Raw genomic sequence first — 18,274 nt, 5'->3', positions numbered from 1 at the left:
CCACTATTGGCATCTACACAGTATCTGAAACATCTCCTGGGGCTCCCGACAGCTAAAGAGCAGACACCAGAATGGCAGGCACCCAAGGCCATTTCCCATCCTGCCCACACTGGGCTGAGGTCAGCCCACCCTTACTCTTGGCTGTGGTGGGAGATGAACATCCACAGCTCAGGACATACATGGCTGCAGCCCACCCTACACTGCTGACATCTTCAGATGGCCAAGCCGTAACCCAGCTTGAGGAGCTCACCACAGTGCTGGGGAACTCATCTGTAACTCAGCTCCTGGATCCAGATCCTGGATCCTGGGCTGCATTAGAAAGGGCATAGCCAGGAGGTAAAGGGAGGCAACTGCTGAACAGAGGGGAACACTCGTGGAACCACATATGGGCAGTGCGTCCTCTCAAACTGGAAAGGAGTCCTGGTATTAAATTCCCAAGGCTCCTGCTCTCCAAATGAGAAGTCCAGCCCTGTTGCTGGCTCACAGACCTGTTCAGACTTCTCCACTGGAGAGGACTATCCCATCTGTTCCAGCAGGGACAATAATGGCTTCAACCCAGCTCCAAGTGGCTCCTGCCAAACTCAGAAGGCAGCGAGAAGAGAAGAAAACAGCAGCCAGGACAGGGCAGGTCTGGAGGGGGCACAGCAGACAAACTGCACAGCCACAGCCCTACAAAGAGGCAAGTTGATGAAATAGCATATAAGAGCTTCCTCTGCCATGGGACTGACAAGTGCTCTCCAACCCAGCATCCCCACACAATAATAAATCCAAAGGGAGCATGAAGTTTTCAAATGCCGACATGGGCTAATTGCTCTCATTAAGGAACACCACAGGAGAAAAAAAAAGCAAACACCCTGCCTTTGGCAGTTGAATCCTCTGGAATTTATCCCCTCCACCCATACAGTTCAGAGACAAATGGAAGCAGGAGAGGGAGGGAGAAAAGTGAAGGCAAAACCTTGCTGGAATTGGTCTACCTCTTCCACAAAGCACCACAGCTGTTAACAGCCTGCAAGGCTGGGCGTGGGGGCTGCCAGCCAAACTGCAGTCCTCTGGGAGAGTTCTAACTTGGAGAACATCCCTCCCAATTTTTGCAGGCAGGTGCATGACATTGCAGGACCCCGCAGAAGACCTGAGGAGCTGAGGCAACCAACAACAGCAATCCCAGAACAGAGCTCCTCCGCAGCAGTGTCAGAACATCTCCAGTCAGCTGAGATGAGCTGATAAAAATGCAGATCGATTCCAGGGCCAGGTCTCCAGCTCGTGTAGATCGATGCTGTTCCCGTGACTGGAGCAGATTGCTACTAACTCAAAGTAATGTTATCTACCATCAGCAGCAAGAGACACAGAGCTGCAGGAAGCCAGGGTATCCCATTTCTGCTTCCCTTAGGGAAGGTGCTAATCAAATCTCACTTCTGCCACAGTTCCCAGCATCTGCCACAGTTCCCAGCGTCTGAAGCACTCCCCTAGCCCAACCTATACTTCAACAAGCAGCGAACTAGCCATGCAGACAAAGGAACTGGGAGCTACTGTGTGGATCAAGGTGGCTGCCCTGAGGTTGTTGAGCCTCTTGAGTCTAACCAGATCCAGAGCCTGCTCCAGGGATGTGCTGGGAGTTGGACACAGCTGATATATAGCATGAGAAACCAGCTGCAAGATGTACAGAACTAGGGCAACCATGAACCCGCTACAGACACAGCACTGCCCTGGATCACAGCAAGGGCTCGAGCAGATCCCTGTGACCCATTGGCATCTCCTTACCCCAGGCTGTAGCCAAAGCTGCCCATGACTTCTCCAGCGTACGACACCATGGCCAAGGATGCATCTGTGCTGGAATGGTGGGATGAGTGACACAAACAGGACAGCCAGGCTAAACCCTCCTGCCTTGGCTGATGGCTTTTTAGTGCTCATGGAGGCCCAGGACCTTGCTTTTGTAAACCTCTAACTAGAGCCAGCTCAGATATCCACCCAGCACAGGGCAAGGCTCTGCAATCTCTACTGTGAACTTATTCAGCAGTACAAAAGATAGCCCTGATGTTTGATGCTGCCTGCTATATTCATCTGCTGTTGGCAGATATTTTGGTGCTAATGAACCCCGGGGATCTTCTAGAGGCACCAAAAGATCACCTTCAGACCAGAAAGAGTTTGCTAGCTCCTAGAGATTCAGCTGTCCTGTTACTATTGCCAAAGGCAGCCTTACAATGGAGTCACTTCCCCCTGCCCTAGACCTGGTAGGAGCACTGTCAAGACATTTTAATCTGCAGGTACTTATTGGTTGGTGCACAAGGTCCTGCACAATTCCTGAGCCCACCGCTCGCAGAACCGGCATTAGCCCCCGCCAGAGCCCTCCTGCCTCCCTCAAGGTCAGTACTGCTGAGAGAGCTCAGCCAAGCAGGCTCACGCTGAAGCCAAGCAGACACACAGGCTCTTCACCGCAAGACCCGGGGTTTCAGAACGGACCCAGCCCTTCCCCAGGTTGATACCCAGAAGTTTTGGCACCAGGAATATCTCACCCAGCTGCCACAGACAACAGTTCTGCATCCCACTGCTGCTCTCACAGCTGGACTCTGCATCTCTGGACTTTAGCATGTAAAATCAGGGGGAAACAAGACTACGCTGCCCTCCTCTCAGGAGCAGGGACACTGGCTTGGGGGACCAGAGCAGCAGTATTAGCCCTGCAGCTCAGCACAGGCATCACTGAAGCTCTCTCTCACCTGGGTCACAAGTCAGGGACCCCCACGTCAGGCTGCCTACCAGACCCCCAGCAGATACAGGCTGTCCGCATCAGGAGCCCAGGCTCACCAGAATCGCATCGGGCACCCTGCCATGGAGCCAACACACGTTGCGGAGCAGCCAAGGGCACTTAGCTCCTGTCTGATGTTTTCTTCTGTGTGGGGTTCACCACCGGGAGCCCTTTCCCGAAGTTCAACACTCACTGTCGGAGAGCTTTGCTGCAGGTCATGCTGCTTTTTACCCTGAGTCCTGTGACTGCTGCCATTTCCCACCAGGGAGGGGAAATTCAGGATCAGTCCCATATTCCTGAAGGGTCAAACCTGTATCTCTGAGCCTGGGAAACAGGGCACGAGGTGCGGTGGGAGGGAAGGAGCATCCCCCAAACTAGAGCCTCAGGCAACAGAGACCCCAAATCCTTTCAGCCCACTGCTGAAACAGTTCCCCCTTCCCACATCCACTGTGCCAGCCTTATTCTGTGTGTGCAGAGCAGGAATGACAGGCAGGGACGGACAGGAGAGACAGGGCTGCCTGTCTGCAACTATGAACCATCAGCCCTGCTGAAGAAGGGCCATGCTCAGTGGAGACCTGTGTCCCATCCACCCACCAGCTTTGGGCTGCAGGCAGTTGGGTTGGCACTGAGCTAGGCTCCGGCCCAGTGCCAGATATCTAAGCTCAGAGGGCAGTGCTGGTCCTGTCTGTACTCCCCTTGTGCCAGGACACTTTGTGCCATCTCAATGCCAAGCGCTTGTCATCGTTGCTTCTTGATTTGCTTCCCCGCCATGTAACAGCCGAGAAACGCATCCTCGTGCTCATTCCTGGAAGCATGTTGGCACACCAGGAAGGGTGGCTGATCCGGGTCCTCTGGCGAGACTGCTCTTACTGGAAAAGAGCATCACAACCCAGAGACACACGGTCTCTACCCTAAACCCTGGCACCTCCAGGGAAGGACAAGAGTTCCTTCGGCTGATGGGGATGAGGTTCTCTCCCTTGTGATGAGCTGAGCTCTGCTCTCCGGGGAGTGTTACTGATCCACCTGCCCCCCCCCCAGCTCCTGAGTCTCCACCATCGGTTACGCCAGCCCCATCAAGCAAAGACAGTAGATAGGTCTACTGGTGTAACTGTACCCACAGCAGCAGCTCTCAGTCACCATCCAGCTCCCCAGTGGGTTCATCGGAGGAGCTGACGCTTCCCCCAAGCCTTGGTGGCATCCCATGCACTCCTGACCCGGAATGAAGAGGATCTCGTGGCTGGACAATGAGAACAGCTCCCTGCTCTGTGGCTCTCCGCAGCACATAGCAGGCTGTCAGAGAGCCTCCTTTGCAGCAGCCCTTGCTCCCCACAGGAGACAGAGCATCACTGACCACTTCTCCCATTCCCAGGAACACGGCCAGCCCTGGAGTACATCCTGATTTTTGCTGGAGAAGTGCTCCAAGCTGCCAATGCACAATGGAGAAACCAGGGAGAAGGGAACACCTAGCCTATTGCTGGCCAAAGTTAGAAGCATACAAAGGGACTTGGGTCTACCCAAGCAGGAGTTAAACATTGCACCACATTCTTTCGCAGCAGTCCCAGGACAGATGGGAACGTGACTCCGAACCGAAACCAGCTCTGTCCTCAGTCACTGCTCCAAGCTAATCTTTCACCAGACTGCAGAACCAGAGACGGGCAGTGACGTGGTGACCCCTGCTCTGCACTCTAGAGCAGGGATCGACAAGCATTATATTGCATTTGGCTATGAACCTTGTTATGTCCAGACATCTCCCTTCCTTCGGTGCTGCACTACAAGAGAGTCCTCACCTCTCCCACAATAACAAGGTCCAGCTCACACAGCAAACGGCAGGAGCAGAGCAGGAGCCACGGGGCATGGCTTTCTAGTCAGGCTGGAAGCAGGGGAGATAACGTAGGACAGCCCGAGCAGCCTCCATCCTCCCCGCTTTACCCTTTTGGTCACATTATTCCTCTGATATTTGTCTGTAGGTGGATCATCCTTGCTCTGACCCACTGTACAGCCACAGCAAGGTGGTACCCTGCTCCTCCCCTGTCACCTCAGTGACACGGTGCCCAGATTCATGCAAAATGTCCCCGTGGCCCTCTGTCCATGGGCAAGGCTTGGCCAGCTGGTGGGGGAAGGAGGTCTGGGGTAAGCGGTCCATATCCAGCACATGGATCAGCATCCCTGGATTCCAGTGGGGGGGGGGAAACCAGGAGGCTGCTCCAGGCAGAGGACAGGGATGAGGGAGGGAAAGGAGAGGAGAGACAGAGAATATTATAAAACACAAGACCTTGAAACAGGCAAGGAAAAGTTGGCCCGCATTGCTCACCCTTCCAGGCCTTAATCCCTTCGTTAGCACACATGCCTGATACAATTAAAGACAAACTCCCAAATCTGCAATGCAGACCGTCTGCGCCAACAAAGGGTCCTGTGAATTCATCTCTGCATTAACTGGTATCTCCCAAGCTGAGAAGCACTTCACATGCGGTGCAGCTCTATGGGGCTGGCCCCCAGGTCCAGCTGCCCCCCACGCTCGGGGACTGGGCTCTGTGGAGGAGCCCCAAGCATTGAGGAGGGATGGGAGCAGGCTGGCCGAGCCGCAGGAGGTCTCTGGGGCAAGCAGAGCTGGAGCTGGTTACACACAACCAGCAGGAGCAAAGGGACAGGCAACGGATGCGGAAGGTGTGACCAGTGCCAGGAGGGACGGTGTCGTGGTGGGAACAGGCCAGGACAAATGACCAAGGCGATGAGGACAGGGCAGACAGGAGACTGAGTGCTGGGGCTGGTGGGGGTTGCAGGCGATGGTTTTCCTGTCATTTGGTCTCTGCGCTCCTGCCATGGTGGCCTGTAGGTCTCCTCGTTCTTCTAGATCACCAGCTCTCCAGGGCGGACTGCCTCCTCTGTGCCTGCATCCTGCGCTTTCCCCAGCGGGACCCTGTGCTGCAGCTAAGTCTCTAAACACCATGGCAACACAAATAATAAAAAGCGACATACCACAGCAAAAGAAAACGGCTCCTTGGGGCAGTCCCATCTGGCCTTAAGAACCTGCAACCCTGCAAGATGCAGAACAACTTGCTGGCAGGTTTATCCCAGCCTGAAGCTAGTGCCATTACATCTTGCCTCAGTATTTTCCTACAGTCCCTGCCAGGAGGTGGGAGATGAGTCCATGGCCCCCCTTACCCAAGCATCCCATGTTCAGCAAGCACATCTCCCGGTGCCTTAAGCAACTGTGCCAACAACTCTGTCACCTCCACACTTTGTCGAAAACACCAAGAACCTGCAGCCTTTGGCCCTGGCTGACCCATGCAAGCTCCCCATCCCTCCCAGGTGCCCACCAGCTCAACGGGCAGAGCTGTCTGCGATCATTTATGTTGGCAGGGGCTAGAAACAGGGTGCTGCTGGCCACTGGCAGCCCCAGGCAGCGCTGAGATCACAGATTTGCAGCAGCAAGGGTGGCTCTGTGTCCACCCCATTGCATATGCAGGCAGGAGCATGAACATGAACCAGAGTTGTGAGGTACAAAGCAGGCTGCAGGAAAGGGAGAGATGCAGCGAGACCGGCAAAATCTCTCCTCCAAGGCAGAGCACTGTGGGCTTCACAGTGCTTTTTCACCTTAACTCCGTGAGCGTTGCCAGAGCTGGCACCACCCCAAGATCTCACAGCCCACAAGCAGAGCCTTCATCCCGCATCCCCCTGAGCTGGGCTACCCAGGAGCTCAATGCCACGGTGAAAATTTGGAGAATGAGGAGGGATGGCAAAGCCACCCCTGGACAGGTTGCGGAGGCGGTGTGTGACCACGCATGTATGCACTGCCACAGATACCTATGTACGTTTTTATGGGTATGTATATCTGCCCGCGTGCCCGGCATGCCTCCGCTCAGATGTGCGCTGAAGAGTAATGAATGGCTCTGCTTCTCCCCGAAGGCTGAGTGTTTATCCATTTATTGTTGCTGTTCTTGGCCTATCACTTTCTGCTTTATTATCCCCTTGGATTTATTTCTTTATTTTATTTAATGCATTGAAGAATTGATATGCTCAGAGCATCGGCACTTAGAGATGCTTTCAGAGCCACCTTGCCAGATGATTGTGCGGGCTGCAGTGGCAGGTCTGGCTTGCTGTTGCTGCTGGGGTAGGAGAGCTGCGTGATGGGGACAGGCGGTCATTGCCGCAAGAAGCAGCCACACACCCCCGTGACACACGAACAGGGACGATGCCTGTTTTGGAGGCAGTCAGACAGCAGGGAGATGAGGACTGTGAGTGACAGAACTTACGGGGAGAAACACCACCGGTCTCCTTTCTTGGAGAAATAGCCTGTGAGGTAACTGCTGTTTGCAGGGGACCCAGAAGCTTGGAGGCAAAATAGAGGCACTTAGTCTGAGTTAACAAACCAAAGCTGCTATCACTGCAGATCTTGGGAGGGGGAAAAAAAAAAAAAATCAAGCGAACAGGTCCCACAGGATCTACAGAAGAGGGAAATAAGGCTGCTCAAGATCTGTTATGGCATTAAGCCCTGTGTCTTCGTGGATCCCCTGAGAGATGTGCTCACTTCTGTGGCTTCGCTGCCGGCACCCACCCCCGTCCCTCCTGCCTTTCCAGGGAAGCAGCAACATCTGCCGAAGAGAAAGGACATACCTGGGGAAGGAATAGGGTTTCTCATGGGACATGAAAAGGCACAGCACAGCAAAAAGTAGTTGCTTGGAGGAGAGCCTGGCCATGCAAAGTCATGCCAAGGGATGCCTCCCCATGCTGTGCAGCAGAGCAGCTCCCACGGGGAGCTCCGAGCCCACTGCTGAGCCCAAACTAGTCTGGGAAGATCCTACATGAAGCGTAGGATGTAGGTGAACCTTCAGCAGATGTTGCATAGGATGTAGGAGAACCTTTGTTCTCAGAGGTACAAGAAGTCACTCGGATCCCCCTCAACTCCAGCAGCACAAGAAACCAAAGCAACTGCAAGGACAGGCTGGGGCAACACTCATCTCTTCGTGGCAACTGCAGGACTGTAAAGCAGGAGGAGAGGGCTGCCTTAGCCCATGCATCTGCCACACACAGCACTCGGCATGCTGCTTCTGACGGCTCCCAGGACTATAGAGCTGGTGCTTTAGTATCCGTACTGGCTCCTGGTACTAAGAATATCAACTATCATTACAAAAGGGAGCGTTTCATGGCTGGGCAAGAAAAGCATGATCCCAGCAGCCTCAGGCAGTAGACTCTGCTTGGATCACTTCTGTAGGCAAAAGGATTTTTTAAGCCCATTCCAGGATTTTGGGACCTGAACTCATGATGTTTGATCCCCAGCACCGGCTATATTTTAACCCCCATCTCTCTCAGTACCCACACCCTCTGTCATCCCGTGGGGGTCGCGCTGCCCATCCCAGCAGATCCAGCAGTCAGGAGCATCTTTCCTCCGTCAATCCACTCAGCTCCCCCGAAGCCAGTGGAGCTCTACCCACTCGGATACGCTGAGGATCAGGCCTGAGAGCACCCTTGCCGGACGGAGATTCAGCATGGGCAGCAGCAGCTGCTGGCACTGCTCAGAGCTGGTGCCAACTTCAACCATCGGTGCTGGAGAAAGGCAACCTGCAGATGCAGCTGGGGCCATGGGGAGACAGGATCCTGTCCCACTCGAAGCACGGGCTCTGCTTGCAGAGAGTGCTATGGCCAGCCCGATGGAGGGAGCGGAGGAGAGCTTCTCTGCCTGTCATTTACCCTGCCCTTCCTCAGAGACAGCTGCACACAGAGCCCGACCCCCTATATCCCAGGGGTGCAGGTGGTGTCCCCGCTACCACAAACCTGGCCACCAGTGTCCCCAGCCAGAGTTCCTAACATCACAGTTAAGAAGGCATCTCAAGCCTGGCATGGGCAGCCCAGGGGTGACAGCTCTGACTCTCCGTGTGTCCGGATCCCTGCTGCCTCAGCTCATTCCCCACAAACCAGGAGGAAGAGCTCCTCCAGGCAAAGGGCTCCGACTGTGTGGAGCCACACATCATAAAGCACTTCGTGACAGGGAGTGGGTGACATCCATGTGATGCTGCCAGAGCTTGTCCCTTCCCCAGGAGGTGGGCACAGTTCACAAGCCTATATCTGGGGTACCTCGTCCAGCTAGCCAAGGGCTACTGCTGCCAGCTGTCAGCGAAGACACATGAAATGCCCATGGAGAGATCCAGGTGCTGTGATAACACTATCCCAGTGATCTAGCCCTATCCCAGAGCTAGCCACTCTCCAGGTCAGGAGTTAGGAATTTGGCCCTGGAAGGGGCTGCTGGCCACCAGCCACCATACCTTGTAATCCCTCCTGGGAACTCCACACTCTAGCCTAAAACCAGCTTGTTCCTCCCCAGGCAGCGCTCCGACTGGAGGCTGCTCCAGATTCTCACTGAAGAGCCTGAAGATGAGATCAGCGCAGCCCACGCCCGGGATGAGCATGACAGGAGTGCTGGCATCTCCAGCATCTCCATACTGGAGGCCAGATGGGGAGTTCCAGGTCCTGTTGCTCACGCCCTTCTCCCTTGCAAAATTGGCACTAAGGTGTGCAGACACCCGTGGCAGACACCAGTCCCTGAGAGTGTGTGGGCAACACCTCCCAGTCTTCTGCAGGCAGGACAGACTCCCACCACCACAGACTCCGGGTCCCACACTGCTGCCCTGTTCCTCCAAAGCCATCAAGCCGCGGCTCCAACCCTGATCTGTGCTGTGGACAGAAACAACTGTCAGGAATACATTCCCATGGCCAGCATTGTCCCTTTACCCCTCAGCCACTGCCTCAGCGCCGACTGACCGGTGATGCTTTGGAACAGCATCGTTAGCAGATGGGGCTGAGCAGGCAGGAAAGAGGCAAGGCGAGACCTGGACCTCCCTCCACCTCCTGGACACTGTGGACCCAAAGAGTGGGGGTCCTACCAGTGTGGTGTCCATGGCCCTGTTCAGGAGCAGGGCTGAGCATCCCCAGGCCCTTGCTCTCGAAGATAACACGGCTTCAGGGAAGGGCAGGAGAGCGTGTGCTGCCCCAAATCTAGGGCCCTGCCAGCACTTTACCACCTTCTGTTTCAAAGTGTCCTTGATAGCTCTGTGCCTGTCCCCGCTGCAGCACCACAGCACCAGCCTGTCCATCAGGCAGGCTGCTCCAGGCCATGGTATTTGTTAAGAGGAGTCTGAAGATGACCATCATCTCACAGAGGAGGCTGCTGTGGCATGAATCCCTGCCCAATTGCAATGTCTCCTTTTTTAGGCTATAGCAAGTTATGCTGAAGACGCTGGGAACAGAGCCTTGGCTCGCAGGAGCTGTAAGCAGCACTGCCCTATGGTTCCCTGAGCCTCTGGGCATAAGTGGGGCTGAAGGGACTCGCAGAGCAAGGTCAGCATCCCGATGGCACCACGTCCAGAGCTGTGTCAAGCACACGTGCTGCCTTGTCACCTTGCACATTCAGAGCCCCTGCAGCAAGGGACAGGAGTGTTAATGCAGGTCTGGACATGGCCAGGTTCCTCAAAAAGCCAGTCACACCCAAAGGTGAAGGAGACTCCTCAGACCCCCAGCTCTGAGGACCCGGACCAGACGCAGTTTACCCTCAGATCCCACCCAGAGGTGCAGAAAAGCAAGTGAAGCTGTAGCAAACTCCTTGCACCCACATCATTGCACCTTCTGTTGGAAAGCAAGACTGGACAATCAGATCAACGACAGTGCTAGCACACTGCCAGACAGACCGACAGCATCCCGTGCCCAAAGCACCTCCTTTCCCCCAGATATTACGCATGTGAGTTGTGACACCCCTGGAATGTGGGAGGAGAACAGAGCTTGCTTCTGCTCTACAGCCTTCTAACGCTGCTCAGAGGCATTTAGTGCTACAGAGCCCAAACAAGGCTGGAAGAGATGTTCAGTAAATCATGTCCTGCCTATTTTGGAGCTCCCAGGAGTTGTTTGTTCCTTTCCATGGACTCAAGTGATCACTCTCTTGTGGGCACAATGATCTCTGCTCAAACTCCTTCTGCTCTTAAATACTTACATTAACTGAGTAATTCAAGCAGCAGCTAAGTGTGCTTCCAAATACAGTGTTTTAGACTACACAAATCCTCCCCAAAGGAGGTTCTGCCTTGGTGTCTGGGATGTAAAGACCCCATAGGCAGTAAGCCCTGCCAGGATAGGAAGAGAAAGGCAAATAAGAGCTTGAGAGGCCATTAATATCCACAGCTACATCTGTATTGCTGGATCCTGGCAGCTTCCCAGGCTCCAGGTCTACACCTCAGCTCTGCCTCAGCTTCACAGCAGCATCCTGCCTCCCCACACAACAGAAACCTTCAGCCTATGCTGGAGAGCGGGTGCAGAATGGTCTGACAAGTTCCCCTCTCAGGATGCCCAAGGTGTGCCCAGTGGTCTTCTAGACAGACCTTGGAGAAGGCAGATCCAACACCAGCATTATCACAGGTATAACTGTTCGGGAGCCAGCATCACGCATTGCCGGAGCGTGGGTGGCCAGGTTCTGTCGCACTGGTCAAACATGACATCAGTACAGGGTGCGAGTCCCCCCACATCCAGGTGTCCTGGTTTCAGCTAGGACAGAGTTAATTTTCTGCCTAGGAGCTGGTATAGTGCTGTGTTTTGGATTTAGTAGGAAAATACTGTTGATAACACACTGATGTTTTCAGTTGTTGCTAAGTAGTGTTTATACTAAGTCAAGGATTTTTCAGTTTCTCATGCCCAGCCAGCAAGAAGGCTGGAGGGGCACAAGGAGCTGGGAGGGGACACCGCCAGGACAGCTGACCCAAACTGGCCAAAGAGCTATTCCATACCATATGACATCATGCCCAGTATATAAACTGGGGGAGCTGGCTGGGAGGGGGGATCGCGGCTCAGGAACTAACTGGGCATCGGTCAACGAGTGGTGAGCAATTGCATTGTGCACCACTTGCTTTGTATAGTTTAATTCTTTTAGTATTACTATTGTCATATTATTATTATCATTATCATTGTTTTTCATTCCTTTCTGTCCTATTAAACTGTCTTTATCTCAACTCACGAGGTTTTTTTTTCCCTGATTCTCTCCCCCATCCCAGGGGTGGGGGGGCAGTGAGCAAGCGGCTGCGTGGTGCTTAGCTGCCGGCTGGGGTTAAACCACGACACCAGGTCTCCAAGATGACCCTGTAGCACTTCAGTGAACTAGCACAGATCTCTGAACTGCCCAACTAGAAACGCTGGGGAAATGCCCTGCCGTCAAGGCCAGCCCCTGGCCCACAAAGGTATTTTGGGTTGGGATTGTTCTTGCCTAAGCAGAGCCAGCAGCAGTGGGCAGGCAAGGACTCCCAGAGGTTCCCCACCGGCTTCAGACTCAGACGATTACACTCTCAACTGTATGGATGCTGCGAGCACCACGCTGGGTGGCAAAGGCTGCAGTGGGAACGGCCACTGCCCCTTCCTGATTAAATAGAAGAGAAATTGCTGCAAGCTCAGCTCCGCAGCCCTGCCGGCAGGACACTCGCTGCAGCAGGGTCGGCAGCCCAGAGGGATGGAGGTGTGCAGGGAAGGGCTGCCAGTGATCCCCAGGGGAAAGAGCGTGACCGCAGGGGTAGGCGAGGAACATGGGGTGCTGCTAGTCTGCTCCTGACTGCAGGGTGCTGTAGAGAGAAGGGGAGGCGAGAGCCCCGATTATACTCACAGGGACAACAGCAAATTCATGGGGCACGTTTCAGTTTTAGTTGGGGAAGCACGAACAAGAACTGGCCTGACGTCAACAAGCAGGGACAGATCGGAGTGGGCGAAAGACATGCCTGAAGCTGGGCTAAGCTCTCTGCTTCAAAGCCAGTTAAATGGCAACCAGCTAAGCAGGGAAGAGAACCGTACAGCCACTCCAGGAGCCACAGCACAGCCTGGAAGGGGCCAACTGACAGCCCAGGACAAGAGAGTTTATGCTGGCTTTCCTGGCACATGCAGATCCTGAGCCTTGCCCAAGGAGTTGGTCTGCTTGTCTCAACAGTGCAACCAAAAGGATGGGCAGCAGGTCTGGGACTGACTCCTGTCCCCAAAAGGGTCCACAAGCCACAAGCAGAACACCGCTGAGAGCAGAGCCAGGACCAGGGACTTCAGGGATGCTGATCCCTGGAGGCTTGGCCATTTCAGACCCACGTTACAGGTCATTCTTGAAGTCACCACAGCTCTGCCCTGGCAGGTAGCAGCTCCTCCTTACACGAGTGCTCCTGCCACAGACCTCGCAGCAGCCTCCCCGGACTCTGCTCTAGGTCCTTGTGCTCCATCTCCTGGCCCCGTGCCCCGGAGCAGCCAGCCCCCTGCCACCCTCCACCCATCTGGCAGCCCTCTTCATTTGTCTTTATGCCTTTAATCCTTCAGTTAAATGGCGCAGCTCTGCACTCAAAGCTGGAGAGAAACAGCCTAATGGCCATTAAGTTCCCCTTCAGAATATTAGATTCAGATCCATCAATTTTACTTTGTAGAGAATATTTGCAGTAAAATCAGAGCAGCTCCCAGGCGCCTGACAGCCCAACAGTGTTTTCTTCCTAGGAGCAGCTGTTCAGAAAACACATCGGCTCAGGATTTACTGACAGTTGGCAATACGAGACAGTTCAGAGCCACAAGCCAGAGGATGCCACCCGCTTCTGTCACCCATGTCAGCTTCCGTGAAGAAATCACGGAGCCGATAAAACAGGTCTGCTGCTATAACCCTCCGGCTTTCCGGCATCCGCCCACGGCCTGCCGTTGCTCCAGCCCTGTCCTCACCGAGGAAGCGCTGGTCACTGGTGTGCAGCCCACTTCATCCCCGCTGAGGACTGGGAAGGCTGCCCCAGCAACGCTGCAGACAGCGCAGCAGAGCCGGCCAACTGCTAGGGAAAAAAGAGCAGATTTCTCTGGCAGAAGCACAGCGAGGAAGGCAGCGGGACTTGCCTACGTTGCCCAGCCACCTGCAACAAGTGAACGGCACGTCGATGAGAGCAGCCGGCCTCTCCCAGCCTGGGGAGCAGCTTGGCAGGCAGACAGCATGGTTGTGCATCCCCGGAGCAATGCCAAATCCTTTCCAGGGGGACCTGCAGGTTGGGCATTTTACCCATGCAATGTGCTTGCAGAGATGATGCCAGGTCTCTCCCTTCGCCTCCTGGAACCAGAGCCGTGGGGAGCCGTCCTGAGCACGTGTCCCACAGAGGCTCCCCAGGGGTGCCCTGGAGCTCAGGGAAGAGCACAGCCTCACCCAAAGATTTGCACATTTACCGCCCGCAAGGAGCAGGCTGGGGCTGTGCTGCTAAAGGCAAGACCAGAGGTGCAAGAAGACAGAACCTGCTTCCACCCCGTCTGCCTGCCAGGACAACCCTCCCCACCTACCGTCCCAGGCACCAGCCCGGCCAAGGCACCACCAGAACCACCCGCAGGGCAAAACCGGAGGATGTTTGCAACTCTGCCACCTCCCAGCTGCAAACCCAAGGACCCGCACACTCCTAACGATATTAACAGCGAGGAACACCACCACATTGTTTTTTTTTTTTATCTTGCAGGGGCCTTGCCTGCCTAGCCCCAAACTGGGCATTACTGGGACAACAAGTTCCCACTGGGTGCGGCGGTTCTGTTCAGCTCAAGGTCTGTGCCCCAAGCTGACAGGTACTAAACTGGGGAAGGCGATCGGAGGCCTCGAGTGCCTTGTTACAGCATCGCAGCCCGAGCTCGGGGTGACGAGGCACTTGCAGTGCGTACAGAAGGAGACTGGTCAAGTAGACAGAACTGGAGTCATGCTTCCGCACGTACTGCAAACAGGTCTGCCCTGCCAGCCTAAGGATTTTACCTCCTCTGCTTTTGGGCAAATTTATGGCAAATAATCATAGCTGGGAGAAAGCAGAACATCTCTGGGAATGGCAGGAAGGTAAGGATGGGAGTCAAGTGCTGGGGAGCCCCTAACCACTGTCAAATCCACAGCTGCCACTGGTAACAGCTTTTATCCTCATGTTTAACATGAGGCTCTGCACCAAAAACTGTCTCCGGCAAGCCCAGTCTTCCCAGGGCTCGGGCGAGCTGAATTCCCTCTGCCACAGGCAGGGCTCACCGACACTCCCAGCATCGCATGGCGAGTTCCCGCAGCTCCAACTCTTCCCAAGGGGGCCTGAGATTTAAATTACACCAGCTCCTTCGTGGGGCTGCTTTGGCTCTTTGGCTTGTTCCTTTGTCCCAAGGCTCTGTGCAATTCTCCCCTGCTTCCGCACAGACCCGCAGCTCCAGAAGGGAGAAATCAGCTCGATTTAATTCAAAAGTTTCTCAGAACCACACCAGCTCTCCAGACCCGGGGGGTGGGCATCCTCCGAGGCCCCTCAGCACAAGGGGTCTTTCGCAGACGCCCCATCGCTTCCTGCTGTAAGAACTCTAAAATCAGCGGTTTTGCAGCAGCTGCAGAAATTCCCTGTTTTCGACTTCTTCTTCCCCAGAATGCCCATCCCGATTTTCTCCTCTAGTAGCGATATTTCTTCCAAAATCCCTTTTGGTTTTTTTTTTTTCCCTCCACCCAGACTGTCACAGACCCCCGGGAGCACATCCACCCCGGGGACCACCCCATCTTCCCGGCCCCCCCCCCCCTTCTCCGCAGGGTGCCCCGCAGGCGGGCGAAGCCTCCGGGAGCCTCACCCAGCGGCGGCTCAGACCCGGGAGGGGGGGCTCAGCCAGCACCGGGAGGGGGGGGGGGGTCAGCCAGCACCGGGAGCGCTCTCCCCCCCCCGCTCCGCGCCGCCCCTGCGGAGCCGCTGGCGGGCGGTGCCCGGTGCAGCCCCGGGGCTCCGCTCAGCCGCCGCCCCGGTGATACCGCGATCAAACTTTCCCGGGAGCCCCCCCCTCCCCACGGTTCCCCCCCCCGGCTCACCTGCGCTCCGGGCGGCAGGCGGGGGCCGTACCCAGCCCCGCGGCTCCCCGAGCCCATCCGGACCGGCCCCGTTCCCGGCCGCTTAACGGCGCAGCCTTCCCCGGCCGGGGGAACGGAGCGGAGCCGGCGCCGGCGCTTGCGGGGCCGGGGTTTGAATTCGTCCAAGCCGCCCTGATTGGGCTGCGGAAGGCGGAGGGGGGGGCTGGGGGGGGGGCCGGGGTGGGGCCCGGGATTTGGCGGGGGAGGGGGGAGCGGGGGGGGGGGGGCGGAGTGTGGCTGCGGGAGAGGTGGAGGGATGCGGGGGGTGTGGTAGTGCGGGGGGGGGGGGGGGGGGGATGCAGCGGCTGTGAGGAGGCAGGAGGGTGTGGGGGCCGTGCGGGGATGCGGGGGAGGTGGGAGCGTGGGGATGCAGGGGAGGGATGGGGGGTGGCAGGGGGATGGGATAACGGGGGGGATGCAGGAAGGTGTGGAGGATGTGGTGCCGGGGGGATGCAGGGGGATGGGGTACCCTGGGGATGCAGGGGGTGCCGGGGGGATGCAAGGGATGGGGTACCCTGGGGAGGCAGGGGTGCCGGGGGGATGCAGGGGGATGTGGTACCCTGGGGATGCAGGGGGTGCCGGAGGGATGCAGGGGATGGGGTACCCTAGAGATGCAGGGGATGCCAGGGGGATGCAGGGGGATGGGGTACCCTGGGGATGCAGGGGATGCCGGAGGGATGCAGGGGGATGTGGTACCCTAGGGATGCAGGGTGGTGGGGGGATGCAGGGGGATGGGGTACCCTGGGGATGCAGGGGGTGTGGGGGGGGTGCGGGAGGGTGTAGACACGCAGGGGGATGAGGTGCAATGGGGGTTGCAGGGGGTGTGGGACATGCAGGAGGCTGTGGTACCCCGGCGGGCCGTGGGGACGCAGTGGGTGTGGGGAATGCATGGGGATGTGCTGTCATGCAGGGGTGGGGGGGGATGCAGGGGAATGTGGTGCTACAGGGGGCCGTGGGGCTGCAGGGTGCCGGGGGCTGCAGTGGGTGCGGTACTGTAGGAGGACCTTGGGGAGGCAGCGGGGGGGGGGGGACACTGCAGGGAGGAGTAGTGCCATGGGGCTGCTGTGGAAATGCAGGGGGGTAAGGTGGCTGCAGGGGCATGCGCTACTATGGGGGATGGCCCGGGGGATGGCAGTGCCGTGGGGAGTGCCCATGGGGTGCAGGGGGCAGGCATGGCCTTGGGGGTGCCAGGGATGCAGCGCTGTGGGGATGTGCAGGAGTAGGGATGCAGGGCAGCGTGGTGACTTGAGGGATTGCTGTGGGGACACGGGAGGTGTGGGGGTCGTGGAGCAGGGAGCAGTGCTTGGGGGGGGATTCTGCTCTGAGGATGCAGGGGAATTTCGGTGGTGCAGGGGGGCACAAGGAGTGGTGCTGCGGAGAGGATGGTGGCCCTGAGGGAGGGTGCAGGGCGGCAGGGTGCCATGAGGAGGGGTGGCTGTGCAAGGTGGACAGTGCATGGGAGCCACAGAGCAGTGTCCCAGGGGTACCACAGTATTTGTAGGACCAAAGGGGGTGATGTCGCTGCCAGAGGTCAGAGCGGGAGGGTGTGGGTGGCATCTCTGGGCAGCAGAGGGGCAAGGGAGGAGGCACAGCCAAGGGGATGCCGGGGAAGGGGACACGGCCTTGAAGCAGACCACTTGCTAGGACAGGCAGGAGGGATCCAGGCTAAGGCCCCACAGGATTTTTCGGTCAGGGTAAGATCCCTGTGAAATGCCAGCGTGGGAGTTACAGCATTGCTGCTGCTTGTGCTCAGCACCAGCTGGGAGCATGCTCTGCTGTCAAAGATTAGCAGAGCTCCCCTGTCCTGCTGGGGCATCTCCAGGGGACTTGCGGGGCCAGCACGAGGTGACAGCAGGGACAGGAGAGCAGTGATGGAGCTGCTGGTCCTCTCTAGCTAAGTGCTACCAGCACACCCTCACACCATCCCTGCAGCCAAGCACAGTTGCTGCTACTGCACCACAGCCATCCCCTGGCTGGATCCATCCCTCCTGCTCTCCTGAGCAATGCACCAGAGCTGGCTTCCCGCACGAGCCCAGGAGCAGAGCAGAGGGTGACCGTGCTCCCCTTTTCTTTGTTTCAGCCTAAAGGGGCTTTGAGCTCTCGAGCCTCCTGTGCATGCTCCCATCTCCTGTCCCGGCATCTTCTCAGGCTGGAATGTGTCACTTGGACTTTTGTCCTCTGCAATGGTACAGAATAGATAGACAGAGCCATAAATGTATTAGAGGGGCATTCAAAGCTGTGGGCGCTGCTGGTGGGCAGGATGGGGTCAGCATAGCTTCTGCTGATGCTCAGTCCATGCTGGTGGGCCTGTGTCCTGCACGCACACACTCAAGTTTCTTCTAATGGTCCCCATAGTGGGACCCCCAGCCACAGCGCCCAGCCGAGCACTCTCAGCAGTGCTGGACTCACCACTGACAGCAGCTGATGATGCTCCCTCCCACCAGCTTCTTTCCCAGGGGATGCTGGCTCTGGGGACCACTGGGGGTTATCCCTGTGGCACTGGGTGCTGAGACCCTGAGCTGTGCCCAGGGAAGGTCCCTGCAATAGCCTGTGCAGTGCTCTTTGTGTCGCTTCTGACGTTAGCACAGACGCCTTCCTGCAAAGGCCCTTTTCTCCAAGCTCTTTGCTCCTGCAGAGCAGATTAAGCACTCGCTGCGTGCTGGACCTGTGGGGTGTTACCC

General features: G+C 56.8%; 1 protein-coding gene across 1 annotated transcript in view; it reads right to left on the bottom strand.

Annotated features, from left to right (window-relative positions):
• CTXN1 (cortexin 1) overlaps nt 1-15,586 on the bottom strand; it is a 44,181-nt gene extending 28,595 nt beyond the window's left edge. Inside the window, exon 1 of the mRNA XM_050910577.1 lies at nt 15,555-15,586. The gene's annotated coding sequence lies outside the window, so the exon portion shown is untranslated. The remainder of the gene's footprint in view (nt 1-15,554) is intronic.
• Between the last annotated feature and the right edge of the window lie 2,688 nt (nt 15,587-18,274).

The sequence above is a fragment of the Gymnogyps californianus genome, chromosome 24 (assembly GCF_018139145.2).
Source record: "Gymnogyps californianus isolate 813 chromosome 24, ASM1813914v2, whole genome shotgun sequence".
NCBI classification, from domain to species: domain Eukaryota; kingdom Metazoa; phylum Chordata; class Aves; order Accipitriformes; family Cathartidae; genus Gymnogyps; species Gymnogyps californianus.
Note: the sequence above shows the minus strand (reverse complement) of the source record. Positions and strands in the feature narration are given on the sequence as shown.